We start from the raw sequence: 11,949 nt of genomic DNA, 5'->3' as shown, positions 1-11,949 counted from the left end.
CGTAAGTTCGTCACTTTTCAGTCGGTTGACATCCATTTTCACGGTACCAGAAACTCAGAATAAAGATTTACAATATGTACTATACGGATATATGCCAGAAACAAAGAACGGTTACCAATTTGCCTGTGAAGAGTATTTAAAGAAAACGGTACGGTTACGGTAACAGGAACTACTCACAAAACAGCAGAAGTCCCTGCTCGGGCGCCAGATGTGATAGACTTTTCGTACTCTGGCAGCTCCTTACGGTTGCTCGGGCGCCAGTGGGGCAATCAGTCAAACCCCACGTCTCTCACAGAATCCCCAAAGAATTGGAGAGCCCGGGTAGACTTGAGTATCAGTGGAGAAGGGTATCGATGAAGACTAGGGCGGTAGCGTCTTCTAAGTGTCTGTTTTTCAACGGTCTTTAGGCGTCAGAAAGAGTACTTACCTCTTCTAACTAAACTCTTAGATGAAACTGATTTAATAAATAGACTCTCACTGGCAAAATAATTGGCAACAAAAATAAATGTTCAACTATTTATTTCTATTACAATAAACTATACACAAAAGAGAATAGACAGGTACACTAAAGCCTGGACGTCAACGGCTGTGTCTGGTCGGCGCTGGACGGCTGGCAAAATTTCACTTCAGGAAAATGGACGGTTTCGGAAATATACGGAAGTAAGTCAAGTCTCAACTAACTAAGTGCAAAGAAACATGCACGGTTTCGGAAAAATATACGGAAGTAAGTCAAGTCTCAATCAAACTAAGGGCAAAGAAACATGCACGGTTTCGGAAAAATATACGGAAGTAAGTCAAGTTTCAATTAAACTAAGTGCAAAGAAACATGCACGGTTTCGGAAAAATATACGGAAGTAAGTCAAGTTTCAATTAAACTAAGTGCAAAGAAACATGCACGGTCTCGGAAAAATATACGGAAGGAAGTCAAGTTTCAATTAAACTAAGTGCAAAGAACGGTTTCGGAAAAATATACGGAAATAAGTCAAGTTTCAATTAAACTGGGTGCAAAGAAACATGCACGGTTTCGGAAAAATATACGGAAGTAAGTCAAGTTTCAATTAAACTAAGTGCAAAGAAACATGCACGGTCTCGGAAAAATATACGGAAGGAAGTCAAGTTTCAATTAAACTAAGTGCAAAGAACGGTTTCGGAAAAATATACGGAAATAAGTCAAGTTTCAATTAAACTGGGTGCAAAGAAACATGCACGGTTTCGGAGAAATATTTCAACTAAGGCAAGACACAATTGAATGAAAAGTACGAACGGTTTTAAAAATAATCAACGGAATTCAGTCAGGTCGAAATTTGAAAACACCAGTTCACCGGGGTACGCCCTCTATCTCTGTCTCGGTGGTTTGTCTATGATCCGGTGTCCTTCGGTCTCTCTCTCTCTCTCGGTGACCTCAAGCGGGCTGGCTGTCAAACAGCGGCCACAGAGTCCGGCGGTGAGGGTATTTGACGGTTATGAAATCCCAACTCTGTGCTCGGCGAATCTAACCTATAACTATAATTCAAACGGTTGGAAATCGGGATGAAGCGGTCAAATTTTCAGGAATCGGAGAAATCAGGGGGGCCCAACGTCCTCCTGGGACCCAAATGTCACCCTACGGTAACGGAAAGCTATAAACAGCAGGAAATGGTCAATCTACGGTTAATTCGGATTTTTAGCCAAGCAAAAGTCAGAGAGAATATTTTTCCATAAAGGTGCAATGAAGCGGTAATAATTTCAACAATCACTTGCCTTAGATTTTCCTTTGCTTCGTAAGTACGGTTTTACTAACTTTGCACACACTCCACTCGTTCACCTCTCAACAACGATTGTCTCTTTTTTTTTTCTTCACCTTCCAGGGCCGCGAAGAAATATCCCCTCTCTACTCGGAAAAACTCTCCCCCCTATGGGAAACTCACCAATCCATTGGATAAAGCAAAAATGATACTGTTATTCAATTGGCCCAGAAAAAGACAGAGGCAACGGATGAGAAGGAAAGTAGAAAAAGTTATGAGAACTTTTTCAGAGCAAACAAAAAATGGTGGAACGGAAAGAATTATTAAAATAAATGAATTCTGAAAACATAAGAGATACGGTCTTTCCTACTAACATGGACTGACCGGTGGAAAACTATGAACTAACAATTATCGGTAAGGCTCCTTTCAATCGTAACACACAACTATTGTTATCGGTACACCCCCTATGACAGTATTTCGGTTTTCTTCAAAAATATCTCGGTTATCAGGCATTATTATGCAAGTATCGGTTGAAAAATTTAATTTTTTGTGGCGGAGCAAAATCTGGTTCGTCACAAAATATAGGTATCCAAATAAGCTGAATCCATTGCGAGCATTCTGGAAAGCCTATCTCTCACCGATCAGATTTTCATTTTGGAAATGTCATTTTTCAACAGTTGAAAATTTCAATCTGCAATATCTCTTGTATATTCGTCTGATACAATTGGGATTTCCGGTTTCGTAATCAGCATTGATAAGGCTTCCATTCCAGCTCAAAAACTAAATATCGAAAATCTCGATTTTTTGGGTCAAAAATGAGCAAGGGCTTAGACCCCCCTAAAATGAGGTCATTTTGCTCCTCTGCATACAAATCAGGGTGTCCTACTACTGTTTTAGGGATATGGAGTGTATAATACTTACTTTTTTGATTCAACCAAACCTAACAGTTTATGATTCGATAGAGAATTGCACTCCAGAGAGCAGTCCAAAGTGAACTGGAAAATGAAAAATTGAAAAACACTAAATTCGATTTTTTTTTGAACAAAGTCAGATATTTGAAAGTTTATCATGAAAATATAGGTTTTCAAATAAGCTGAATCCATTGCGAGCATTCTGGAAAGCCTATCTCTCACCGATCAGATTTTCATTTTGGAAATGTCATTTTTCAACAGTTGAAAATTTCAATCTGCAATATCTCTTGTATATTCGTCTGATACAATTGGGATTTCCGGTTTCGTAATCAGCATTGATAAGGCTTCCATTCCAGCTCAAAAACTAAATATCGAAAATCTCGATTTTTTGGGTCAAAAATGAGCAAGGGGTTAGACCCCCCTAAAATGACCCCTTTGCATGAAAATCAGGGTGTCCTACTACTGTCTTTGGATATGGAGTGTATAATACTTACTTTGTTGATTCAACCAAACCTAACAGTTGATGATTCTATAGAGAATTGCACTCCAGAGAGCAGTTCAAAGTGAACTGGAAAATTGAAAATCGAAAATCAATAAATTCGATTTTTTTTTTAAACAAAGTCAGATATTTGAGAGTTTATCATGAAAATATAGGTCTTCAAATAAGCTGAATCCATTGCGAGCATTCTGGAAAGCCTATCTCTCACCGATCAGATTTTCATTTTGGAAATGTCATTTTTCAACAGTTGAAAATTTCAATCTGCAATATCTCTTGTATATTCAGCTGATCCAATTGGGATTTCCGGTTTCGTAATCAGCATTGATAAGGCTTCCATTCCAGCTCAAAAACTAAATATCGAAAATCTCGATTTTTTGGGTCAAAAATGAGGAAGGGGTTAGACCCCCCTAAAATGACCCCTTTGCATAAAAATCAGGGTGTCCTACTACTGTCTTAGGATATGGAGTGTATGAAACTCACTTTTTCGATTCAACCGAACCTCACAGTTGATGATTCAATAGAGAATTGCACTCTAGAGAGCACTCCAAAGTGAACTGGAAAATGAAAAATTGAAAAACAATAAATTCGATTTTTTTTTAAATAAAGTCAGATATTTGAAAGTTCATCATGAAAATATAGGTTTTCAAATAAGCGGAATCCATTGCGAGCATTCTGGAAAGCCTATCTCTCACCGATCAGATTTTCATTTTGGAAATGTCATTTTTCAACAGTTGAAAATTTCAATCTGCAATATCTCTTGTTATATTCGTCTGATCCAATTGGGATTTCCGGTTTCGTAATCAGCATTGATCAGGCTTCCGTTCCAGCTCAACAACTAAATATCGAAAATCTCGATTTTTTGGGACAAAATGGAGCAAGGGCTTAGACCCCCATAAAATGACCTATTTGCTCCTCTGCATAAAAATCAGGGTGTCCTACTACTGTCTTAGGATATGGAGTGTATAAAACTCACTTTTTTGATTCAACCGAACCTAACAGTTGATGATTCAATAGAGAATTGCACTCCAGAGAGCAGTTCAAAGTGATCTGGAAAATGAAAAATGGAAAAACAATAAATTCGATTTTTCTTTGAACAACGTCGGATATTTGAAAGTTCATCATGAAAATAAAGGTTTCCGAATATGCTGAATCTATAGCAAGTATTCCTGAAAGCCTATCTCTCTCCGTTCAGATTTTCATCTTGAAAATGGCATTTTTCAAAAGTTGCAAATTTCAATCTGCAATATCTCTTGTTATATTCGTCTGATCTAATTGGGAATTCCGGTTTCGTAATCAACATTGATTAGCCCTCCATTCCAGCTCAAAAACTAAATATCGAAAATCTCGATTTTTTGGGTCAAAAATGAGCAAGGGAGACCCCCCTAAAATGACCTATTTTCTCCTCTGCATAAAAATCAGGGTGTCCTACTACTGTCTTAGGATATGGAGTGTATGGTACTTACTTTTTTGATTCAACCAAACCTAACAGTTGATGATTCTATAGAGAATTGCACTCCAGAGAGCAGTTCAAAGTGAACTGGAAAATTGAAAATCGAAAATCAATAAATTCGATTTTTTTTTTAAACAAAGTCAGATATTTGAAAATTTATCATGAAAATATAGGTATTCAAATAAGCTGAATCCATTGCGAGCATTCTGGAAAGCCTATCTCTCACCGATCAGGTTTTCATTTTGGAAATGTCATTTTTCAACAGTTGAAAATTGCAATCTGCAATATCTCTTGTTTATTCGTCTGATCCAATTGGGATTTCCGGTTTCGTAATCAGCATTGATAAGGCTTCCATTCCAGCTCAAAAACTAAATATCGAAAATCTCGATTTTTTGGGTCAAAAATGAGCAAGGGGTTAGACCCCCCTAAAATGACCCCTTTGCATAAAAATCAGGGTGTCCTACTACTGTCTTAGGATATGGAGTGTATGAAACTCACTTTTTCGATTCAACCGAACCTAACAGTTGATGATTCAATAGAGAATTGCACTCTAGAGAGCACTCCAAAGTGAACTGGAAAATGAAAAATTGAAAAAAAATAAATTCGATTTTTTTTTAAACAAAATCAGATATTTGAAAGTTTATCATGAAAATATAGGTTTTCAAATAAGCTGAATCCATTGCGAGCATTCTGGAAAGCCTATATCCCACCGATCAGATTTTCATTTTGGAAATGTCATTTTTCAAAAGTTGCAAATTTCAATCTGCGATATCTCTTGTTATATTCGTCTGATCCAATTGGGATTTCCGGTTTCGTAATCAGCGTTGATGAGGCTTCCGTTTCAGCGCGAAAACTAAAAATCGAAAATCTCGATTTTTTGGGTCAAAAATGAGCAAGGGGTTAGACCCCCCTAAAATGACCTATTTGCTTTTCTGCCTGAAAATCAGGAAGTTCAACTACTGTCTTAGGATATGGAGTGTATGATACTTACTTTGTTGATTCCACCAAACCAAACAGTTCAATAGAGAATTGCACTCCAGAGAGCAGTTCAAATTGAACTGGAAAATGAAAAATGGAAAAACAATAAATTCGATTTTTCTTTGAACAACGTCGGATATTTGAAAGTTCATCATGAAAATATAGGTTTCCGAATATGCTGAATCTATAGCAAGTATTCCTGAAAGCCTATCTCTCTCCGTTCAGATTTTCATCTTGAAAATGGCATTTTTCAAAAGTTGCAAATTTCAATCTGCAATATCTCTTGTTATATTCGTCTGATCTAATTGGGATTTCCGGTTTCGTAATCAGCGTTGATGAGGCTTCCGTTCAAGCGCAAAAACTAAAAATCGAAAATCTCGATTTTTTGGGTCAAAAATGAGCAAGGGGTTAGACCCCCCTAAAATGACCTATTTGCTCTTCTGCCTGAAAATCAGGAAGTTCAACTACTGTCTTAGGATATGGAGTGTATAATACTTACTTTGTTGATTCTACCAAACTAAACAGTTGATGATTCAATAGAGAATTGCACTCCAGAGAGCAGTTCAAATTGAACTGGAAAATGAAAAATGGAAAAACAATAAATTCGATTTTTTTTTTAACAACTTCCGATATTTGAAAGTTCATCATGAAAATATAGGTTTTCGAATATGCTGAATCTATAACAAGTACTCCTGAAAGCCTATCTCTCTCCGTTCAGATTTTCATCTTGAAAATGTCATTTTGCAAAAGTTGCAAATTTCAATCTGCAATATCTCTTGTTATATTCGTCTGATCCAATTGGGATTTCCGGTTTCGTAATCAGCATTGATAAGGCTCCCGTGCCAGCTCAACAACTTAATATCGAAAATCTCGATTTTTTGGGTCAAAAAGGAGCAAGGGCTTAGACCCCCATAAAATGACCTATTTGCTCCTTTGCATAAAAATCAGGGTGTCCTACTACTGTCTTAGGATATGGAGTGTATAAAACTCACTTTTTTGATTCAACCGAACCTAACAGTCGATGATTAAATAGAGAATTGCACTCCAGAGAGCAGTTCAAAGTGATCTGGAAAATGAAAAATGGAAAAACAATAAATTCGGTTTTTTTTTTAAACAAAGTCAGATATTTGAAGGCTTGGTATGAAAATGAAGGTTTTCAAATACGCTGAATCTATTGCGAGCATTCTCAAAAGCCTATCTCTCACCGTTCATATTTTCATTTTGGAAATGTCATTTTTCAAAAGTTGAAAATTTCAATCTGCAATATCTCTTGTTATATTCGTTTGATCCAATTAGGATTTCCGGTTTCGTAATCAGCATTGATAAGGCTTCCATTCCAGCTCGAAAACTAAATATCGAAAATCTCGATTTTTTGGGTCAAAAATGAGCAAGGGCTTAGACCCCCCTAAAATGACCTATTTGCTCCTCTGCATAAAAATCAGGGTGTCCTACTACTGTCCTAGGATATGGAGTGTATAATACTTACTTTGTTGATTCCACCAAACTAAACATTTGATGATTCAATAGAGAATTGCACTCCAGAGAGCAGTTCAAAGTGAACTGGAAAATGAAAAATGAAAAAACGATAAATTCGATTTTTCTTTAAAAAACGTCGGATATTTGAAAGTTCATCATGAAAATATAGGTTTTCGAATATGCTGAATCTATAGCAAGTATTCCTGAAAGCCTATCTCTCTCCGTTCAGATTTTCATCTTGAAAATGGCATTTTTCAAAAGTTGCAAATTTCAATCTGCAATATCTCTTGTTATATTCGTCTGATCCAATTGGGATTTCCGGTTTCGTAATCAGCATTGATCAGGCTCCCGTTCCAGCTCAACAACTAAATATCGAAAATCTCGATTTTTTGGGTCAAAAAGGAGCAAGGGCTTAGACCCCCATAAAATGACCTATTTGCACCTCTGCATAAAAATCAGGGTGTCCTACTACTGTCTTAGGATATGGAGTGTATAGTACTTACTTTTTTGATTCAACCAAACCTAACAGTTGATTATTCAATAGAGAATTGCACTCCAGAGAGCAGTTCCAAGTGATCTGGAAAATGAAAAATGGAAAAACAATAAATTCGATTTCTCTTCAAACGAAGTCAGATATTTGAAAGTTTGATATGAAAGTATAGGTGTTCAAATAAGCTGAATCCATTGCGAGCATTCTCAAAAGCCTATCTCTCACCGTTCATATTTTCATTTTGGAAATGTCATTTTTCAAAAGTTGAAAATTTCAATCTGCAATATCTCTTGTTATATTCGTTTGATCCAATTAGGATTTCCGGTTTCGTAATCAGCATTGATAAGGCTTCCATTCCAGCTCGAAAACTAAATATCGAAAATCTCGATTTTTTGGGTCAAAAATGAGCAAGGGCTTAGACCCCCCTTAAATGACCTATTTGCTCCTCTGCATAAAAATCAGGGTGTCCTACTACTGTCTTAGGATATGGAGTGTATAGTACTTACTTTTTTGATTCAACCAAACCTAACAGTTGATTATTCAATAGAGAATTGCACTCCAGAGAGCAGTTCAAAGTGGACTGGAAAATGAAAAACGGAAAAAAAATAAATTCGATTTTTTTTTTTAACAAAGTGAGATATTTGAAGGCTTGGTATGAAAATGAAGGTTTTCAAATACGCTGAATCTATTGCGAGCATTCCCGGAAGCCTATCTCCCACCGTTCAGATTTTCATTTTGGAAAAGTCATTTTTCAAAAGTTGCAAATTTCAATCTGCAATATCTCTTGTTATATTCGTCTGATCCAATTGGGATTTCCGGTTTCGTAATCAGCATTGATCAGGCTTCCATTCCAGCTCAAAAACTTAATATCGAAAATCTCGATTTTTTGGGTCAAAAATGAGCAAGGGCTTAGACCCCCCTAAAATGACCTATTTGCTCCTCTGCATACAAATCAGGGTGTCCTACTACTGTTTTAGGATATGGAGTGTATAATACTTACTTTTTTGATTCAACTAAACCTAACAGTTGATGATTCTATAGAGAATTGCACTCCAGAGAGCAGTCCAAAGTGAACTGGAAAATTGAAAATCGAAAATCAATAAATTCGATTTTTTCTTAAACGAAGTCAGATATTTGCAGGTTTGGTATGAAAATAAAGGTTTTCGAATACGCTGAATCTTTTGCGAGCATTCCCGAAAGCCTATCTCCCACCGTTCAGATTTTCATTTTGAAAATGTCATTTTTCAAAAGTTGCAAATTTCAATCTGCAATATCTCTTGTTATATTCGTCTGATCCAATTGGGATTTCCGGTTTCGTAATCAGCATTGATTAGCCTTCCATTCCAGCTCAAAAACCAAATATCGAAAATCTCGATTTTTTGGGTCAAAAATGAGCAAGGGAGACCCCCCTAAAATGACCTATTTGCTCCTCTGCATAAAAATCAGGGTGTCCTACTACTGTCTTAGGATATGCAATGTATGGTACTTACTTTTTTGATTCAACCAAACCTAACAGTTGATGATTCTATAGAGAATTGCACTCCAGAGAGCAGTTCAAAGTGAACTGGAAAATTGAAAATCGAAAATCAATAAATTCGAATTTTTTTTTAAACAAAGTCAGATATTCGAAAGTTTATCATGAAAATATAGGTCTTCAAATAAGCTGAATCCATTGCGAGCATTCTGGAAAGCCTATCTCTCACCGATCAGATTTTCATTTTGGAAATGTCATTTTTCAACAGTTGAAAATTTCAATCTGCAATATCTCTTGTATATTCGTCTGATCCAATTGGGATTTCCGGTTTCGTAATCAGCATTGATAAGGCTTCCATTCCAGCTCAAAAACTAAATATCGATAATCTCGATTTTTTGGGTCAAAAATGAGCAAGATAAGATAAGATAAGATAAGATAATTTATTGGTGCTACTTTACAAAATACACTGTATTGCACAAGTCATATTTCAAAATAGGAATAGAATGATTTAACCATCTCATATCACAGTCAAAAATTATATAAAAAACATTTAACAAGAATAAAAAAACACCTGGACACTACAAATTTGGGAGGACACAATATACCATTCCAATCAAAAATAAGGAATATAGTAAATATTCAATAATTTATTTCAAAAGATGTCAGGTCACTGGACAAGAACTCCTGCACACTCCAAAATGCATTTGTCGTCAATATTTCATTGATTCTTTTGTTGAATTCTTTAGGATTGAGCCTCTTAACCTCCACAGGTAACTTACTGAAAAGTTTATGAGAGATGAAATTGGGACCATTCTTCGATTTTTCAAGTCGCATATACTTGGATTTTATATTATTTCTGTATCGTGTGTGATAATCATGGGTGTCCCCATATTTGGGGAGATCCCTGATATTATTATATGCATAGACAAGGCATTCATGAATGTATATAGATGGAAAAGTGAGAATCTTTAGTTCTTTGAAAGCGCTCAAGCAATCATCCCTATATCCCAGACCAGCCACTATTCTAACCGCTCTTCTCTGCAGTCTGAAAATTTTCTCCCTACTGGAACAGTTACCCCAGATGAGTACACAATATCGCAGGTGTGATTCGATGAGGCTGTGATAGGCAACCTTAACAACCTTCTTGGATACAATGTTAGCTAAGTTACGTAGTAGAAAGATATTCTTGGTCACCTTTGGAAAATCAGGAAGTTCAACTACTGTCTTAGGATATGGAGTGTATAATACTTACTTTGTTGATTCCACCAAACTAAACAGTTGATGATTCAATAGAGAATTGCACTCCAGAGAGCAGTTCAAATTGAACTGGAAAATGAAAAATGGAAAAACAATAAATTCGATTTTTCTTTGAACAACGTCGGATATTTGAAAGTTCATCATGAAAATATAGGTTTCCGAATATGCTGAATCTATAGCAAGTATTCCTGAAAGCCTATCTATCTCCGTTCAGATTTTCAACTTGAAAATGGCATTTTTCAAAAGTTGCAAATTTCAATCTGCAATATCTCTTGTTATATTCGTCTGATCCAATTGGGATTTCCGGTTTCGTAATCAGCGTTGATGAGGCTTCCGTTCCAGCGCAAAAACTAAAAATCGAAAGTCTCGATTTTTTGGGTCAAAAATGGGCAAGGGGTTAGACCCCCCTAAAATGACCTATTTGCTCTTCTGCCTGAAAATCAGGAAGTTCAACTACTGTCTTAGGATATGGAGTGTATAATACTTACTTTGTTGATTCCACCAAACTAAACAGTTGATGATTCAATAGAGAATTGCACTCCAGAGAGCAGTTCAAATTGAACTGGAAAATGAAAAATGGAAAAACAATATTCGATTTTTCATCAAACAACGTCCGATATTTGAAAGTTCATCATGAAAATATAGGTTTTCGAATATGCTGAATCTATAACAAGTACTCCTGAAAGCCTATCTCTCTCCGGTCAGATTTTCATCTTGAAAATGTCATTTTGCAAGAGTTGCAAATTTCAATCTGCAATATCTCTTGTTATATTCGTCTGATCCAATTTGGATTTCCGAATGTCGAAAATCTCGATTTTTTGGGTCAAAAATCAGCAAGGGGTTAGACCCCCCTAAAATGACCTATTTGCTCCTTTGCATAAAAATCAGGGTGTCTACTGTCTTAGGATATGGAGTGTATAATACTTACTTTGTTGATTCAACCAAACCTAACAGTTGATGATTCAATAGAGAATTGCACTCCAGAGAGCAGTTCAAAATGAACTGGAAAATGAGAAATGGAAAAACAATAAATTCGATTTTTTTTTTAACAAAGTCGGATATTTGAAGGCTTGGTATGAAAATAAAGGTTTTCAATTACGCTGAATTTATTGCGAGCATTTCCGAAAGCCTATCTCCCACCGTTCAGATTTTCATTTTGGAAATGTCATTTTTCAAAAGTTGAAAATTTCAATCTGCAATATCTCTTGTTATATTCGTTTGATCCAATTAGGATTTCCGGTTTCGCAATCAGCATTGATAAGGCTTCCATTCCAGCTCGAAAACTAAATATCGAAAATCTCGATTTTTTGGGTCAAAAATGAGCAAGGGCTTAGACCCCCCTAAAATGACCTATTTGCTCCTCTGCATAAAAATCAGGGTGTGCTACTACTGTCTTAGGATATAGAGTGTATAGTACTTACTTTTTTGATTCAACCAAACCTAACAGTTGATTATTCAATAGAGAATTGCACTCCAGAGAGCAGTTCAAAGTGGACTGGAAAATGAAAAACGGAAAAAAAATAAATTCGATTTTTTTTTTTAACAAAGTGGGATATTTGATGGCTTGGTATGAAAATGAAGGTTTTCAAATACGCTGAATCTATTGCGAGCATTCCCGGAAGCCTATCTCCCACCGTTCAGATTTTCATTTTGGAAAAGTCATTTTTCAAAAGTTGCAAATTTCAATCTG

This window comes from Coccinella septempunctata, chromosome 1 (assembly GCF_907165205.1).
Source record: "Coccinella septempunctata chromosome 1, icCocSept1.1, whole genome shotgun sequence".
NCBI classification, from domain to species: domain Eukaryota; kingdom Metazoa; phylum Arthropoda; class Insecta; order Coleoptera; family Coccinellidae; genus Coccinella; species Coccinella septempunctata.
The sequence above is the reverse complement of the archived record's forward strand: the minus strand, read 5'-3'. Positions refer to the sequence as shown.